The sequence below is a fragment of the Hypanus sabinus genome, chromosome 7, assembly GCF_030144855.1.
Source record: "Hypanus sabinus isolate sHypSab1 chromosome 7, sHypSab1.hap1, whole genome shotgun sequence".
In the NCBI taxonomy this organism is placed as follows: Eukaryota; Metazoa; Chordata; class Chondrichthyes; order Myliobatiformes; family Dasyatidae; genus Hypanus; species Hypanus sabinus.
Genome location: NC_082712.1, coordinates 6,989,268 through 7,009,561, shown reverse-complemented (window position 1 = coordinate 7,009,561; position 20,294 = coordinate 6,989,268). Strand labels below are relative to the sequence as shown.

At 40.4% G+C, this 20,294-nt stretch overlaps 1 pseudogene; it reads left to right on the top strand.

The window, feature by feature from the left end:
• Window positions 1-12,488: 12,488 nt before the first annotated feature.
• LOC132396471 (cell division cycle protein 27 homolog) lies at window positions 12,489-19,090 on the top strand (annotated as a pseudogene).
• The last annotated feature ends 1,204 nt before the right edge of the window (window positions 19,091-20,294 follow it).

The following is a 20,294-nucleotide window of genomic DNA, read 5'->3' as shown; positions in this document are numbered from 1 at the left end:
AGAAGATAATAAGGCTAACAGGAAGGAGCTTAAGAAGGATATTAGGAGAGCCAGAAGGGGCCATGAGAAGGCCTTGGCAGACAGAATTAAGGAAAACCCCAAGGCATTCTACAAGTATGTGAAGAGCAAGAGGATAAGATGTGAAAGAATAGGACCAATCAAGTGTGACAGGTGGAAGGTGTGTATGGAACCAGAGGAAACAGCAGAGGTACTTAATGAATACTTTACTTCAGTATTCACTATGGAAAAAGATCTTGGTGATTGTAGCGATGACTTGCAGCAGACTGAAAAGCTTGAGCATGTAGATATTAAGAAAGAGGATGTAGAATATAGAACATAGAACAGTACAGGCCCTTCGGTCCACAATGTTGTGCCGACCCTCAAACCCTGCCTCCTATATAACCCCCTACCTTAAATTCCTCCATATACCTGTCTAGTAGTCCCTTAAACTTCGCTAGTGTATCTGCCTCCACCACTGACTCAGACAGTGCATTCCACGCATCAACCACTCTCTGAGTGAAAAACCTTCCTCTAATATCCCCCTTGAACTTCCCTCCCCTTACCTTAAAGCCATGTCCTCTTGTACTGAGCAGTGGTGCCCTGGGGAAGAGGTTCCTGCTGTCCACTGTGTCTATTCCTCTTAATATCTTGTACACCTCTATCATGTCTCCTCTCATCCTCCTTCTCTCCAAAGAGCAAAGCCCTAGCTCCCTTAATCTCTGAACATAATCCATACTCTCTAAACCAGGCAGCATCCTGGTAAATCTCCTCTGTATCTTTTCCAGTGCTTCCACATCCTTCCTATAGTGAGGCGACCAGAACTGGACACAGTACTCCAAGTGTGGCCTAAACAGAATTTTACAGAGCTGCATCATTACATCACGTCTCTTAAACTCTATCCCTCGACTTATGAAAGCTAACACCCCATAAGGTTTCTTAACTACCCTATCTACCTGTGAGGCAACTTTCAGGGATCTGTGGACATGTACCCCCAGATCCCTCTGCTCCTCCACACTACCAAGTATCCTACCATTTACTTTGTACTCTGCCTTGGAGTTTGTCCTTCCAAAGTGTACCACCTCACACTTCTCCGGGTTGAACATCTGCCACTTCTCAGCCCACTTCTGCATCCTATCAATGTCTCTCTGCAATCTTTGACAATCCCCTACACTGTCTATAACACCACCAACCTTTATGTCGTCTGCAAACTTGCCAACCCACCCTTCTAATTCACATCCAGGTCGTTAATAAAAATCACAAAAAGTAGAGGTCCCAGAACAGATCCTTGTGGGAGACCACTAGTCACAACCCTCCAATCTGAATGTACTCCCTCCACCATGACCCTCTGCCTTCTATAGGCAGACCAATTCTGAATCCACCTGGCCAAACTTCCCTGGATCCCGTGCCTACTGACTTTCTGAATAAGCCTACTGTGTGGAACCTTGTCAAATGCCTTACTAAAATTCATGTAGATCATATCCATTGCCAACAATTTTAATGTTGTTTCATCTGCTAAAATTTTCAAGCACATCTACTTTCAGCAGACGAAACAACATTAAAATTGTTGGTCTTAAAGAAGGTATGGAGGGAGAAGATTCAATAAAATTCTTTCAAAAATGGATTCCAGAAACTTTGGAAATGGAAAAGGGAAGTTAGCTAATTGAAATTGAAAGGGCTCACAGAGCTTTAAGACCAAACCCTCAACAAGATCAAAATCCATGATCAATCTTGATAAAATGTTTAAGATATCAAGATAAAGAAAAGATCTTGAAGGCAGCCGCTCAGGGTGCCAGAAAGAGAAATGGGCCATTGATGATAGAAGGGAAAAGAGTTCTTTTTTATCCTGACATGTTATAACCTTTTAATGAGGCAGAAGGAATTTAATTCAGTGAAAAAATCTTTATGGGAAAAGGGTTATAAATTTATATTGAGTTACCCAGCAACATTGATAATTTTTCTGGATGACGAAGAAATAAGATTTTTTACTGATCATCAGAAAGCGGAGAAATTCGTACAAGAACTCCTTAATATTCGGGAGATGCAGTAAAGAATTATAGAAATGAAATGGATTAAAGATGAAGATTGAGATAGGGATTGGATTTGATGGACATTTATGAGTAGAAGAACACAAATATACTTTAACTATATGATAGAAGGGGAACAAGAAAAAAGAAAATAATTGAGGAACATTAATTGGGAGTAGAGACATTAATTTTTTTCTCTTCTTCACTTATATATATATATATTTTTCTCTCTTTTTTTGTGGGGGAGCTGGAGGAGCTTCTGATCGATGGCTGCGGGATTCACGTGTGCAATCATGGTGATTGCCATGACCCGTATAACGGAGGGGGGTAATGTTGTGTTTCTTTTTATTCACTACATTAGTGGGGGGGGGTACTTTGTTATTTTTTTTATGTATATCAATTATCTTTTTTCTATTTTTCTTTTTTTTGCCTGGATGATTGGGGAGAGACACATAGCAACATGAAGAATTTTAAAGAGATTCCCCAAGGTATTATGAATGACTAATTTACTTAATTTTTTAAGTTTTAATGTTAATGGACTGAATGGACCTGTGAAAAGAAAAAGAGTTTTAACATATATTAAGAGAATGAAAGGAGCTTTAGCTTTTTTGCAGGAAACACATTTAACAGAGACAGAACATCAGAAATTAAAGAGAGATGGGGTTGGAAGTGTTATTGCAGCTTCATTTAATTAAAAGTTGAGGGGAGTTGCAATTTTGGTTAATAAAACCTTACCAATTAAAATACAAAATGTATTAATTGATTTTGTGGGGAGATATGTGATTATACATTGTCAAATCTTTTTGGAATTATGGACTCTTATGAACATTTATGCACCAAATGAAAATGATGCAAAATTCATACAAGTAGTTTTTTTAATTTGGCTGACGCACATGATAAAATATTAATAGGTGGAGATTTTAATTTTTGTCTAGACCCAGTTCTAGATAGGTCAACTAAAGCTGTTACAAAATCAAAAGTAATAGAGTTAACTTTATCATTAATGAAAGAATTAAATCTGCTTGATATATGGAGAAAAATTAATCCAAGAGAAAGAGATTATTCATTTTATTCAAATAGTCATAAAACTTATTCAAGGATTGATTTTTTCCTATTATCAAAGAATATTCAGGATAGAGTGAAAAGTGTGGAATATAAAGCAAGAATACTGTCAGATCATTCCCCCTTGATAATGACAATGATAATGATGGATAAGGAGGAATTTATTTATAGATGGAGATTTAATTCAATTTTATTAAAGCGTCAAGATTTTTGTGATTTTATGAAAAAACAGATCCAATTTTTTTTGGATACAAATTCACATTCAGTTGATGATAAATTTATATTTTGGGAAGCAATGAAGGTATAATTGAGGGGTCAGATAATGTTATACTTCTAAAATCAAGAAGGAATATATGATAGAAATAGACCAATTAGAAAAAGAGATTACAAAATTAGAAAAAGAATCCCAAAGATATATGACAGAAGAAAAATGAAAATGACTCGTCAATAAAAAATTACAATATAATACACTCCAGATGTATCAAACAGAAAAAGTAATTATGAGAACTAAACAGAGATATTATGAATTAGGTGAGAGATCACACAAGATTCTTGCTTGGCAGTTGAAAACAGAACAGGCTTCCAAAACAATAAATGCAATTAGAACAAGTGCAAATAAGATTACTTATAAACCTTTAGGAATTAATGAAAATTAAAAAAATTTTACTCAGAATTATAACAATCAGAATCACAAAATGAGATTGCTGAGATAGACAAATTTTCATCACAAATAACTCTTCCAAAATTAAATTTGGAAGAACAGAAAGGATTAGATATGCCCTTTACACTAAAAGAGGTTGAAGAAGCTTTAGGATCACTTCAGAGTAATAAATCCCCAGAAGACGGTTTTCCACCTGAATTTTATAAAAAAATTTAAAGATTTATTAATCCCTCCTTTTATGGAGTTAATATATCGTGGAAAGAACACATAAACTCCCACAACCTTTTTCGACAGCGATCATAATAGTATTGCCAAAAAAAGATAGAGATCCTTTAAAACCAACATCATATAGGCCTATTTCTTTGTTGAATACAGATTATAAAATAATAGCAAAAATTCTATCTAATAGTCTAAGTATTTACCAAAATTAATACATATGGATCAAACAGGCTTTATTAAAAATAGACAATTGATGGATAATCTAACTCGGTTACTTAGCATAATTCATCTAAAAAAGAGAGGAAATGAGTGTGGCAGTTGCTTTGGATGCAGAAAAAGCATTTGACAGATTGGAATGGGATTTTTTTATTTAAGGTATTGGAAAAATATGAGTTTGGAAAATCTTTTATAAAATGGATTAAAACCTTAAATATTAGTTCTCAAGCTAAAGTAGTGACAAATGGTCAAATTTCAACATCATTCCACTTAACAAGGTCAACTAGACAAGGCTGCCCATTATCACTTGCCCTGTTTGTATTGGCGGGAGAACCATTAGTTGAAATAATTAAAACGGACTCAGATATTGTGGGCTTCAGAGTTAACCAGGAGGAATATAAGGTTAATTTATTTGCTGATGATGTTCTGATTTATTTAACAAACCCATTGCAATCGTGGCAAAAATTATCTTTTAGATTGGAAGAATATGGGAACATATCAGGGTATAAAGTAAACTGGGATAAAAGTGAAATTCTATCCCTTACCAAAGGAGATTATAGTCAATGTCAACTAGTAACTCAATTTAGATGGCCAACAAATGGTATCAAATATTTAGGTGTAAGAGTCGATAATGATATAAAGAATTTATATAAACTAAATTATTTGCCATTATTGAAAAAAATAAAAGAAGATCTTGATAAATGGATGATGTTACCAATAACATTAATAGGTAGAGTTAATGCTGTAAAAATGAATATATTTCCTAGATTACAATATTTATTCCAAACATTGCCAATACAACTGTCTCAGAAGTTTTTTCAAGAATTGAATAAATGTGTGAGGAAGTTTCTTTGGAAAGGAAAGATGTCAAGAATATCGTTGGAAATATTGACATGTAAATTTGATTTAGGAGGGTTACAACTTCCAAATTTTAAGAATTATTACAAAGCAAATCAACTTAGATTTATGCATCTTTTTTTGATGAAGAAAAACTGGCATGGATTAGAATAGAACTAGATAAGATAGGAGAAAATATACCAGAAGATTTTATATATAAATGGGAATCCAAATGGATATGGGAAAAGAAAGAATCTCTTATATTAAGACATTTGATTGATTTATGGAATAAGGTAAATATGGATAATGAAATAAAGAAATGCTTATTAGCAAAAAGAACCTTAATTCAAAATAGGCTTATTCCTTTCACAATGGATAATCAACTTTTACATAACTGGTTTCAAAAAGGGATCAGATATATAGGTGACTTTGAAGGAGGTATATTGATGTTGTTTGATCAATTAAAAAATAAATATAAAATATCAAATAACACTCTTTTCTGTTATTTTCAATTAAAGCCCTATTTACGAGATAAACTGGGTCAAACAATATTAATGCCAAAACCTAATGAAATAGAAATCTTAATTCAAAAAGGAAAAATTAAAAAATTTACATCTTGTATGTATAATTTGATTCAAAAACAGACAATTAAACCAGGAATTCATAAATCAAGACAAAAATGGGAAACCGATTTGAATATTAAAATTGATGAAAAAAATTGGTCAAGACTATGTCTTGATAGTATGATAAATACAATAAATGTCTGACAGATTAGTACAATATTATTTTTTACATCAATTATATATAACAGCACAGAAAATAAATAGATTAAATTCAAATTTATCTGACCAACGTTTTCGATGTAATCAAGAAATCGGTACCTTTTTACATTCTACTTGGTCTTGTTCTAAAATTCAACCTTTTTGGATAAATTTAAGACTTTTACTGGAACAAATTATTGGAATACAACTCCCAGATAGTCCAATATTATTTTTATTTGGTGATATTGAAGGGATAATACCGAAACCTAAATTGAATAAATATCAGAAAAAATTTATAAAAATTGCATTGGCAGTAGCCAAAAAAGCTGTTGCAGTTATTTAGAAATCAGATTCATATTTAACTATGGATCGTTGGAATAATAAAATATATAGCTGCATTCCACTTGAAAAAATTACTTATAATTTAAGAAATGAATATATTTTTGAAAATTTGGCACTCCATCTACAAAAGATAGGATTAAATATATAGGTCCTTTGAAGATAAAATTATAAGTTATTTGGGAAAAATAAAAACTAAAGTTATTTTGAACTCCATGGAGCATGTGGGGATCCTCCGATATCCAGGCAATCTTTCTATCTTTTTTCTTTCTTTTTTCTTTTTTTTCCTTTCTTTTCTTTTTTTTCAGATAGGGATCTAAGGTCAATAGGGTCAAGGAGGGTCAATATTAATTTTTCACTATTCTAATATTCTATTAATTTAATTAATTTTCTTAAAAAAATAATAAGTAAATAAAAAAAATTTAAAGAGATCATATCCATTGCACTACCCTCATCTATATGCCTGGTCACTTCCTCAAAGAACTCTATCAGGCTTGTTAGGCACGATCTGCTCTTCACAAGGCCATGCTGACTGTCCCTGATCAGACCACGATTCTCTAAATGCCCATAGATCCTATCTCTAAGAATCTTTTCCAACAGCTTTCCCACCACAGACATAAGGCTCACTGGTCTATAATTACCTGGACTATCCCTACTACCATTTTTGAACAAGGGGACAACATTCACCTCTCTTCAATCCTCCAGTACCATTCCCGTGGACAAAGAGGACATAAAGATCCTAGCCAGAGGTTCAGCAATATCTTCCCTTGCCTTGTGGAGCAGCCTGGGGAATATTCCATCAGGCCCCGGGGACTTACCTATCCTAATGTATTTTAACAACTCCAACACCTCCTCTCTCTTAATATCAACATGCTCCAGAACATCAACCTCACTCATATTGTCCTCACCATCATCAAGTTCCCTCTCAGTGGTGAATACCGAAGAGAAGTATTCATTGAGGACCTCGCTCACTTCCATAGCCTCCAGGCACATCTTCCCACTTATCTCTAAACGGTCCTACCTTCACTCCTGTCATCCTTTTGTACTTCACATAATTGAAGAATGTCTTGGGGTTTTCCTTTACCCTATTCACCAAGGCCTTCTCATGCCCCCTTCTTGCTCTTCTCAGCCCCTTCTTAAGCTCCTTTCTTGCTACCCTATATTCCTCAATAGACCCATCTGATCCTTGCTTCCTAAACCTCATGTATGCTGACTTCTTCCACCTGACTAGGTTTTCCACCTCACTTGTCACCCATGGTTCCTTCACCCTGCCATTCTTTATCTTCCTCACCGGGACAAATTTATCCCTAACATCCTGCAAGAGATCCCTAAACATCGACCACATGTCCATAGTACATTTCCCTGCAAAAACATCATCCCAATTCACACCCGTAAGTTCTAGCCTTATAGCCTCATAATTTGCCCTTCTCCAATTAAAAATGTTCCTATCCTTTCTGATTTTATCCTTTTCCATGATAATGGTAAAGGTCAGGGAGCAGCGATCACTGTCCCCCAGATGCTCACCCACTGACAGATCTGTGACCTGACCCAGTTCGTTACCTAATACTAGATCTAGTATGGCATTCCCCCTAGTCGACCTGTCAACATACTGTGACAGGAATCCATCCTGGACACACTTAACACTCTGCCCCATCTAAACCCTTGGAACTAATCAAGTGCCAATCAATATTAGGGAAGTTAAAGTTACCCATGATAACAACCCTGTTATTTTTGCACCTTACCAAAATCTGCCTCTCAATCTGCTCCTCAATATCTCTGCTGCTACCAGGGGGCCTATAGAATACCCCCAGTAGAATAACTGCTCCCTTCCTGTTCCTGACTTCCACCCATACTGACTCAAAAGGGGATCCTGCTACATTACCCACCCTTTCTGCAGCTGTAATAGTATTCCTGACCAGTAATGCCACCCCTCCTCCCCTTTTCCCCCCTCTCTATCCCTTTTAAAGCATTGAAATTCAGGAATATTGAGAATCCATTCCTGCCCTGGTGCCAGTCAAGTCTCTGTAACGGCTACTACATCATAATTCAATGTGCTGGAGCTTTTGGAAAGCATCAAGTTGGATAAGTCACCGGGACTGTATGAGATACACCCCAGGCTACTGTGGGAGGCGAGGGACGAGATTGCTGAGCCTTTGCAGATGATCTTTGCATCATCAATGGGGACGGGAGAGGTTCTGGAGGATTGGAGGGTTGCGGATGTTGTTCCTTTATTCAAAAAAGGGAGTAGAGACAGCCCAGGAAATAAGAGACCAGTGAGTCTTCAGTGGTTGTTAAGTTGATGGAGAAGATCCTGAGGCAGGATTTAAGAATATTTGGACAGGTATAATATGATTAGGAACAGTCAGCATGGCTTTGTCAAGGGCAGGTCGTGCCTTACGAGCCTGATTGAATATTTTGAGGATGTGATTAAACACACTGATGAAGAAAGAGCAGTAGGTGTAGTGTATATGGATTTCAGCAAGGCATTTGATAAGGTACCCATGCAAGGCTTATTGAGAAAGTAAGGAGGCATAGGATCCAAGGGGACATTGCTTTGTGGATCCAGAACTGGCTTGCCCACAGAAGGCAAAGAGTAGTTGCAGACAGGTTATATTCTGCACGAGGTTGGTGACCATTGTTGTGCCTCAGGGATCTTTCGGGGACCCTTACTCTTCGTGATTTTTATAAATGACCTGCATGAGGAAGTGGAGGGATGGGTTAGTAAGTTTGCTGATGACACAAAGGTTGGAGGTGTTGTGGATAGTGTGGAGGGCTGTCAGAGGATACAACGGGACAATGATACGATGCAAAACTGGGCTGAGAAGTGCCAGATGGAGTTCAACCCAGATAAGCGTGAAGTGGTTCATTTTGGTGGGTCAAATATGATGGCAGAATATAGTATTAATGGTAAGACTCTTGGCAGTGTGGAGGATCAGCGGGATCTTGGGGTCCGAGTCCATAGGACACTCAAAGCTGCTGCGCAGGTTGACTCTGTGGTTAAGAAGGTGTATGGTATATTTGCCTTCATCAATCATGGAATTGAATTTAGGAGCCGAGAGGTAATGTTGCAGCTATATAGGACCCTGGTCAGACCCCACTTGGAGTACTGTGCTCAGTTCTGGTCGCCTCACTGCAGGAAGGATGTGGAAGCCATAGAAAGTGTGCAGAGGAGATTTACAAGGATGTTGCCTGGATTGGGGAGCATGCCTTATGAGAATAGGTTGAGTGAACTCGGCCTTTTCTCCTTGGAGTGATGGAGGATGAGAGGTGACCTGATAGAGGTGTAAAAGATGATGAGAGGCATTGATCATGTGGATAGTCAAAGGCTGTTTCCCAGGGCTGAAATGGCTGCCACAAGAGGACACAGGTTTAAGGTGCTGGGGAGCAGTTACAGAGGAGATGTCAGGGGTAAGTTTTTTACTCAGAGAGTGGTGAGTGTGTGGAGTGGGCTGCCAGCAACAGTGGTGGAGCCAGATACAATAGAGTCTTTTAAGAGACTTTTAGATAGGTACATGGAGCTTAGAAAAGTAGAGGGCTATGGGGAAATCTAGTCATTTCTAAGGTAGGGACATGTTCGGCACAACATTGTGGGCCGAAGGGCCTGTATTGTGCTGTAGGTTTTCTATGTTTCTATGTTAAGCAGTACAGTCAGCCCCCCTTATCTGCAGCTTCCGCAAGCGCGGATTCAACCAACCGCGGATCGGGAAAACCCGCAAGTTCTCTCTCCAGCACCTGCCGTTTGACCATGTACAGATTTGTTTTTCTTGTCATTATTCCCTAAACAATGCAGTATAACAACTATTTACATAACATTTACATTGTATGGGGTATTATAAGTAATCTAGAGATGATTTAATGTACAGGCAGTCTTTAAGTCAGATTTGTATGTAAGTCAGAACAGGTACATCTGGTATTATTTAGTGTCAGTCAGTTAAACGTTTGTCTTAGTATATAGTATATATTTTACCTTTCTATGCATATAAAACACTTAAGAAACTTATGTATTTCAATAATTAAACCACTGCGTTGCTGAGTAATAATTGTAGCTTTCATCGGGGCAGGGCCTTTCACATGCTCCATTATTCTCAGTTTATCCTTTAAAATTGTTCTGGTTGTTGACTGAAGTAGCCTAATGCTTTTCCAATGACTGATGGCATTTCACCTCTTTCCAATCACTTTATTATTTCCACTTTATTTTCAATCGTGATCATTTTCTGTCAACGGAACAGAAACGCTGCAGATTCAGCAGCAGCCGCTGGCGGCAGGTCCTGAGCTCCCGCGGGTCCTAAATTCCACCCGTAATGAGACAGGTTAAAAAAGGGAATTTTGCATCCGTGTTTTTTGGTATCCGCGGGGTGTCCCAAAAAGCTACTGTTTCATACTTGGTGAGACTTGGGTGGTGGTGGGGAATTCTGTAGTCTCATGACCCGGGGAAGAAGGTGTTTCCCATCCTAACAGTCCTTGTCCTAATGCTATGGTATCTCCTGCCAGATAGTAGTGGGTCAAAGATAGATGGGAGGGAATCATTGACAATGCTTAGGACTTTGTGCACGCAGTGCTCCTGCTAAGTATCACGTGTGGATGGAAGACAGACCTTGATGATCCTCTTGGAAGTCTTCACAAGCCTTTGTAGGGTCCCAAACCAGACAGTGATGTAGCTGGTCAGGTCAGTCTCAATGGTGCTCCTGTAAAAATTGGTTAGAATACAGTGGGGAGGTGGGTGGGGAACCTCGCCTGCCTCACTCTCCTTTGGAAGTTGTCAGAAATGGTCAGGACATTGTTTTACCCTTTCCCCAGGTGCTGACTGATCTGGTGAATGTTTCCAGCTTTTTCTAACTCTCAATGCAGCATTTCGACCTGAAACTTCGGCAGTTCCTTCCCCTCGTGCACAGATGCTACTCAACCTGCTGAGATCCTCCAGCAGATCACTGCTCCCAGTTCCAGCATCTGCAGTCTCTTTGTGTCTCCATTTTCTGCTTTTGTTTAAGGTAACATGTTTCTCTCAGGCATAGTTCTGACAAAGGGCTATTGACCCGAAATGTGTTTCTTGCTTCACAGATGCTGCCTGATCTGCCAAGTGTTTCCAGAAGTTTCCTTTTTGTTATGTCAGATGTCCAGCATCAGAACTATTCTGCCGATTAACACGAAGTTTGTTGTTTTTATGTACTAGTAGGCGCAAGGCAGGAGTTACAGAATAAAATGTCCAGGAATACATGTGACTGGATAAAGTCAAGTTTCTTGACATCTGCACAAATGCCAGGAAGCAGAAGTGCAATGAAAAGTTTATTTGTAGCAGCAACACAGCCACAGAGAATCAGATAAGCAGCATTTACAACAAAGACATCAATTAAGCATAAACTCAACACCATTTTTACAAGAAAGAAAAAAAAAGTAGATCCATTTTAGTGTAAGGTGCTCATAGTGTTGCTAAATTGTAGTGATTAGTGTTGTGGCAATGGTTGAAGGGAATTAGCTGTTCTTAAAGCTGGTGGTGTGGGACTACAGGGTTCTGTACCTCCTGTCTGTAAGAGGGTGGCGTGGCCTGGATGATTTTCAAGATGGCGCCAGCAAACAATGTGAGCAATGGTGATGTCCTGCAGACAATTCACAAAACTGCTTCTTTTACTTCTTTTCTTTCTTCTGCTTTGAAATATGATTCTACAATGAACCTGCATGCGATTGGAACCTGTGATTTACATTCTGATGGTGTGCTTTTGGGCTGACTGAGTGATCTGGCACTTTGCTGTCTCCAAGGGAGTTCGGTGAGGTTTGGAGCAGAGTGTATGGCTTAGATGCCTGGAAGCCTGGAGACAGGGCGTGAGCCCAGGATCGACTCCATTGCTTCTCTCCGACTGAATTATGGAGCAAGGTTGAAGTTGCCAAAGACGAGAGAGGAGGACGGAGGGTGCTGAGTGCCATCTGACTGCATTGGACAGGTCTTCCTCTCCCTTTCACTTGCTGCTGTCAGAAGAAAGTGCAGGAATCTCGGGATCCACGTTGCAAGGGTTGATCAGTGAGGCTGGTGGCTGTGAACTAGTTTTGAAGGACTTTGCGGTTGATGTTGCATGTGTTTCCGGATTCAGATACTTTAAGGGCATTTGGGAAATTCATAGATAGACACTTAGATGATAGAAGAATGGAGAACTATGTAGGAATAGATGCTGCCTGACCTGCTGAGTTCCTCCAGCACTTGTGCATGTGTGTGTGTGTGTGTGTGTGTTGCTCGGATTTCCTGCATCTGCAGATTTTCTCTTGTTTGAACTGTGTAGGAGGGAAGGGTTAGATTGATCTTAGAGATGCAACAGCCAAGAAGGTGGTGCTGCAACACTACGTGGAGATCGAAGGGTGTGACATGGCACACAAGACATCATGGTCATCCATTGCAACCAAGGAAGACCCCAGTTGGTGGCGCTCATTCGTATCAAAGGACTTGGACTTCTGAGGGCGCGAGCAACTGTCCCAGTGCATCGGCTTTTCCACTTTAAAAACTCTCCCGCACAGGGTTCCTGTCATCGTTGGATGAGACAGCGAGCCAAAACAACCAATGCCTATTGGTCAGCTGACAACCAATCTCAGGCTGACTCATTGCTTGGTCTCAATGTCTCAAACATTTAAATAGTCGTGCTTTGGGAGGTACTATTGAGCTTTGAGATTTTTGCATTTGTGCTGTTTTACTGAATAAAGGTTTCTTTGCTTTCTGGCTTTGTTCTATCTCCTGACTTCAGGTCTCATCAGTGCTTATAAATGAGTGAACGTGACATATTGGCGACAAGGTGCTGTATCATATCCATGTGGTAATTTCAGCAGAAAACTTGCTCACAGTTGTATAAGTTCAAAGTTCAAAGTAAATTTATTATCAAAGTACATATATGTCACCATATACAACCTTGAGATTCATTTTCTTGCAGGCATTCCCAATAAATCCAATAGCTATAATAGAATCAATGAAAGACTGCACCCAACATGACAATCAGTGACAACAAACTGTGCAAACATAAAAAGAAAAAAGAAAGAAAAAGAAATAATTATAATAATTGTTATAATAAATAAGTAAGTAATAAATATCAAAGACATGAGATGAAGAGTCCTTGAAAGTGAGACCAGAGATTATGGGAACAGTTCAGTGCTGGGGTGAGTGCAGTTATCCCCATTGGTTCAAGAGCCTGATGGTTGAGGTGTAATAACTATTCTTGAACTTGGTGGTTTGAAGCCTGTACCCTCTCCGTTATGGCAGCAGTGAGAAGAGAGCATGGCCTAGCTGGGGGTGGGGGTCCCTGATGATGGATGCTGCTTTCCTGTGACAACTCTCTATTTCAGATGTGCTCAGTGATGGGGAGGGCTTTACCTGTGATGGACTGGGTCATATCCGCTACTTTTGTAGGACTTTCTGTTCAAAGAAATTGGTGTTCCATACCAGGCTGTCGATATACTCTCCACCACACATCAAAAGAAGTTTTCATAGTCTTAGATGTCATTCCAAATCTTATCAAACTTCTAAGGCAGTAGAAGTGCTGTTGTGCTTTCTTCGTAGTATTATGTGCTGTGCCCAGGAAAAGCACACTCTAAAATGATAACACCAGAGAATTTAAAGCTGCCGGCACTCAACAGCAGCAGTTTCAATTTGAAGCTGAAGTTAATCGAAACCTTGACCAGCAGTCCAAAAACACTGGTGTCAAAAACCAAACAGACTCATATGAGCCAGTTGTTACATCCATTACCAATTTCCAGTTCGAAGCTGATTCATGAGTTACCTTTGAGTCATGGTTCAAACATTATGAAGGTATATTCCAAGCTGAGTTTGCTGGTGTAGACAGCTTGTGGAAGACACGCACTTTGCTCCAAAAACTGCGTGCTGCTGAACAGGGCATGAATCAATCGTGGCGATATTTCGCTGGTTGCTTACAAAACTTCTGTATGTACTTCTGAAGTACCCTCACTGCAATCTGCAGCATGTGATTTCCCTTTAAACAATGCAACTTTGAACTGTCTGAATGAACTAGCGATTTCATGATCTTCTGAAAGACTGCAGAATTAACTCTCAAGCATGCACCTTTAAGTGGATGAAGGTACACCGCTATGACCGTAAGAGAGGGAGTAGGGGAGGGCTCCAAACCAGGCTGAAATGCTGAGGAATGAATCTCTCTACTTGTTCACAAATACGCAAGATTTAGGACCTATGGGCAAGATTGTAGCATCGTTGGTAAATGAGGAATTGCTGCGTTCTGTGTTTCACGGAGACGTAGCTCACTCTGGACACGCCAGATACATCAGTAAAACCCAAAGGCTTCTCAATACACTGTATGATCTGGACTTCTGATTCAGAGAAGGCAAAGGGTGAGGGATTGTGTTTCATGATAAACTCTTTGTGATGCTCGGACATAGTGGTCAGATCACACTCTTTTCTCCCCGACCTGGAACATCTGATGATTAAGTGCCGACTGTTCTACTTACCAAGAGAGTTTTTCTCTGTGAGAATGAGATGGAATAAGGGGATAAGATTCCAGTATCATCGGGAAATGAGCAATTGTTGCGTTCTCTGTTTCATGCAGTTTGCTTACTGCCAAAAGCAGATGCTAAACAAGCGCTCAATGCTTCGAACGTTGTGATTAGAAAACAAGGAACAGCTTATCCTGACACTTCTCAAATCAAAGTCAAGGACTTCAGTCAGCCTTGTTTGAGGAAATCTTTGCCCAATTATCATCAACATATCACCTGTAGCACCAGGGGCCCCAACTCACTCAACCATTACTATACTACGATTAGGAATGCCTACCATGGACTGCATTTCAGTAAATTGGATCACTTGGCTGTCCTTTTCTTACCTGCACACAGGCAGAGGCTAAAGAACAAACCTCTAGAGATAAGGACAACAAAGAGGTGAAAAAGGATCTAGTGCTTTCCTGGCGTATATGATGAATAGACTCTTCTAAGGCTTCCAGCTGGTACAGGATCAATTATAATCAACGTTTCAATGACAAACTCTGTCATCATTATCATGGATGATGCCTGGTTGTGTCTAGTCTGATAGTATTTATACCCCCATAGTTTGTCCCTCTTGATTGGCTAGTCCTCATCCTATCAGAATTCTGCTCTCCCACCTTGTTTACAATCAAATTCCAGATCTTACTTTGAGTGAGACCTTTGTCTTTGTTAAGATTTCCTCTAGTTTTATTTCAATAGCTCCCTTTACCAGGTGGTCCCAAACCCCATTGTTGCGGCACAGTAGTTGTGTGCCGTCGAAGTCAATCCTATGGCCATTGCAAATGTAGTGTTCTACCTCTGCTGATTTCTCAAATGGATTCACCTCCTGTGCTCCTTGATTCAGATTTCCACCATGCATCCTGTCCGGCCAATATGCGCTGCACTACATTCACAGCGGATCCTGCAAACATCAGCCAACCTGAGTCCCAGGTCATCTTTGACCTGCATAAGCTAAGACTTGAGCTTCCTTATGGGTTCATGGATGACGTCAATCTGGTATTTCTTCAGAACCCTGGTGATCCTTCCATGAAACCGTGGAAATATATCCATTGTATCAATAGACAATAGACAGAAGGTGCAGGAGTAGGCTATTCGGCCCTTCTAGCCAGCACCGCCATTCACTGTGATCATGGCTGATCATCCACAATCAGTACCCTGTTCCTACTCTCTCCCCATATCCCTTGACCCCGCTATCTATGAGCTCTATCTAACTCTCTCTTGAATGCATTCAGAGACTTGGCCTCCACTGCCTTCTGGGGCAGAGCATTCCTCATATCCACCACTCTCTGGGTGAAAAGGTTTTTCCGCATCTCTGTTCTAAATGGCCTAACCCTTATTCTTAAACTGTGGCCTCTAGTTCTGGACTCACCCATCAGCGGGAACATGCTTCCTGCCTCCAGTGTGTCCAATCCCTTAATAATCTTATATGTTTCAATCAGATCCCCTCTCATCCTTCTAAATTCTAGTGTATACAAGCCCAGTCGCTCCAATCTTTCAACATATGACAGTTCCACCATTCTGGAAATTAACCTCCTATCTGTCGGGTTACTCAGGGAAATCGGCAGTAGCAGAACACTGCATTCACAATGGCCATCAAGGAAAAGAATTGTAACAAAAACCAAGGTCTCACTCTAAGTAAGAACCGGAATTCAATTGTATACAAAGTCAAAGAGCAGGAACCTGATTTGGCGAGGAACTAACTAATCAGGAGAGACAGACTACGGGGGTGGGGGGAATACCATTGATTAGACATGACTAGGAATCATCCCTGAGTTTGTCATCGAAATCCCGGTTATAAATGATATCTGTAGTTGAATTGGAAGCAGGAGAAGAGTTTATTCAACAAAGAGGTGGTCACAGGAGGCTGAGGAGTGGCAATGGGATTGCTTTGAGTTAGTAGATTGGGTGATGTTCAAGGACTCATCAGAGGATCTGAATGAAAACACCACAGTTGTCACAGACTTTAAAAATAAAATCATAGACTAGTGTGTCCTACAAAATCATTCAACCAACCAGTCTTCTCCAACCATGAGTCCTGCATGAACCATACGATCTGCAGTCTGCCCAGGGCCAGATCAGCAGCACCCAGGTCTGATGACCAAGTTAAATAGAAGAAGTCAGGGTACGATCTCCAGAAAGCAATCTCTCCTGTGAAGTGGCCATTCTGGACCAAACTTGAATCATTGAAAGATGCTCAACAGCTGTGACAGGACTTGAATGCTGTCACCTCTTACAAAGTGAAACCATGCAACATACAGTACTGTGCAAAGGTCTTAGACATATATATATATATAAAAGGCTAGGGTGCATAAGGCTTTTGCACTGTACTGTAGTAATTTTATGTTTTGCACTGTACTGCTGCCACAAAAACCCAAATTTCATCACATATGTGAGTGATGATAAACCTGATACTGATATGGGTCAGTATTGTGGACTGGGAGTGGGAAAGGGGGTAGGTTGAGGAAAATCATGGTTGGGAAAAGGGGAAGGGAGAGGGGAGGGAGCAGGAAGCACCAGAGTGACATTCTGTAATGATCAATAAACCAATTGCTTGGACTCAAATGACCTTGCCTGGTGTCTCAGGTTGGGTGTGTCTGCTCCCACACAACCCACCTGATCCTGGCATTCCTCCTCTGCCACCTGTCCCACACTCCTCCAACGGGACTCCACCCTCACCATTACCAGAATCCTTTGCTCCTGCCAGATTTACAAACTCGCTCTCCGCTCCACATTGACAAGTACAGTACTCTGCAAAAGTCTTATTCATCCTAGCTATATATATGTGGCTTAGACTTTTGCACAGAACTGTAGGTGACAACAAGGCTTCACTCCCAGATGGGCTCATTGCCTTTTATGTTCTCTTTGACTATCAAAACATGGAGGCACTTTCAAGAACTCTCACAGATCCTGATGTCCCTGTGATTTCAGACTCTGAGGCCGACGTGAAAGCATCCTTCAGGAGTGTGATCTCAAGGAAAGCATCTGGCCCAGATGGGGTACCTGGCCGAGTACTAAAAGCCTGTGCTCGTCTCCTGGAGTTACAGCCGTGATGTAACTCCAATTCCGCTGACTCAGACGCAGACTTCGGGCCAACAGACCAGTGCAGCGCAGGTCCTATTTCCAACAAGCACAGCCCCTACAACTGCACCACCCCGCCAAGGTTCCAGGCTCTTTACAAGTGCCAGTTCAACTACAAAGGAGAATAGTAAAAAGCTGAAGATGAAGTTTCCAACTAAAATTCCCAACAGAAAGCCAAAAAAACAAAACCAGTAAAGGAGATATAACACAGCCAAAACTCAACGACTGCTTGGAAATCAGTAAACTTGACTCGGTGATCCCTGAAGGCAAAATATCCTCAGTCACACCTCAAATGCAGGCCTTTAGTAGACAAAAAGCAGCTGCAGATGGACTGATGAACCTTCTGCGTGAGATGGGGAAAGGATATTTGGCACTTTGTTCTTACAGCTGTAAGGAAGTTGCCTTCACATCACTACAACACTGGCAGGGTTCAAATAGGAAGAGCACACTTTGAGCTGGCTGAATACATGCAGGCAGAGAGGATACTTTCAGAAATGAGGCGTATTGAAAGCTATCGAGTGGAAGGTATGGAGATTTATTCCACCACATTGTGGCAACTGCAGAAGGATGTCTCGCTCTCCCTTCTTTCCAAGGATCTCGCAGAAATGGATAAAACTACAGCAGAGGCTTGGTGTGCAGCAGGGAACTGCTTCAGCTTGCAGCGAGAGCATGATATAGCAATCAAGTTCTTCCAGAGAGCCATTCAAGTAGATCCAAACTTTGCTTATGCATACACTTTGCTTGTTCACGAGTTTGTATTAACAGAAGAGTTGGACAAAGCTTTGGCCTGTTTTTGAAATGCAATTCGTGTGAACTCTCAGCACTATAATGCCTGGTATGGTTTGAGGATGATCTACTATAAGCAAGAGAAGTGCAATCTAGTAGAAATTCATTTCCGAAAGGCTCTTAATATCAACCCCCAAAGTTCTGTGTTACTGTGTTACATTGGTGTGGTCCAGCATGCATTAAAGAAATCAGAGAGTGCACTTGAAACACTAAATAAAGCCATAAGTATAGATCCCAAAAATCCCCTATGCAAATTCCACCGAGCCTCCATTTTGTTTGCAAATGAGAAGTACAAGGCAGCTTTGCAGGAGCTTGAAGAACTGAAGCAAATTGTTCCCAAAGAGTCACTTGTATACTTTCTAATAGGAAAGGTTTATAAGAAATTAGGGCAGTCGGACTTGGCTCTGATGAATTTCTCCTGGGCCATGGACCTTGATCCAAAAGGAGCCAACAACCAGATCAAAGAGGCTATTGACAAACGTTACTTAGCAGATGATGAGGAGCCTGTAACAAATGATGGGCAACATAGTGAGGACACAACTGGAACTGACGAGTCCCAGGAAAGCAGCATGACTGATGACACCCAGTTACATGTGGCGGAATGTGATGAGAGCTTCGATCTGTAAATGCTAACCCAACCAAAACATGGTTCCAGAGCAAGAGCTGCTACTCCCTGGCCATTCCCTCTCCTCTCTCACTAGGTTTGTACTTCTGCTTTGAGCATTTTGCCTGATGCAGTTTGCCAACATTATGAGCATAGGCTGGAGAGACCACTCATTGGGTTACGAGGAAGCCCATAACTAACAACTTTTAATTTTCAGCCCCAACAATATTTGTGTTGAACAGGGGGCTTTGTTTTTAAATGTAATTGTTAAAAATGATTTGAATGTGAACTTGCATAACTCCCCTCTCCCTCTGCTACTTCTGCTCATGCAAAACTTGACCTTCACAAAGATCACAATTATGCTGCTGTTTTTAACATCTTAAAAGGGGGTAAGGGGAGATGGGGTGAAAGTCCAGCGGCTGGTGTTACCTCAGTGATTAACCAGCAGAAGGTACAGGTGATCAAAATGGCAATCAGTTTTTGAGCAGCACTTTGTTTGTAATGGCTAATGTACTGCCTTTGGTCATTTAGTTGCTGTGAATGGAGCTTTTCTCTCATCTCACCCATCTCCTGTCTTTATTTCACCATAGAGTGCAGTGCAGCCTTTTCTGCAAAATGCACATGCTGATTGCATACAATGGTGGTACCCTTTTATGGTCTTCCTGACACCAGGAGCCTTTGTGCAACCAGAAATGTTAATGCATGGAAAACGCAACGTGTGTCTGTACGTGTGGATGTGTTAAATCTGGTCTATTTTTTAAATTTCATTTTTCATTTAAAACTGTAACTTGCTGTCTTAAGTGGATGTTTTTCTGTTGCTTATCCCTTTTGATTTCAGATATTTGTACAGTCTTAGGAAAAGTCTTTTTGTTAATATTTTTGCAACTCAGTTTAATGATGTGACAAAAAATCCCAAAATAAAATACTTTGAAAACCTTAAAAAAATAGATGAGCAAACACAACAGATAGGTTAAAAGGCTGACACAACATTGAGGGGTGAAGGGCCTGTAGTGGCCAGACTGGTTCAAGCTGACAGGAAAGTGACAGTAACTCAAATAACCACACGTTACAACAGTGGGGTGTGGAAGAACATCTCTGAAAGCACAACGTGTCGAACCTTGCAGTGGACAGGCTACAGCAGCAGAAGCCCATGAACATACACTCAGTGGTCACTTTATAAGGTACTGGAGTATCTCATAAACTGCTGATCTCCTGGGATTTTCACG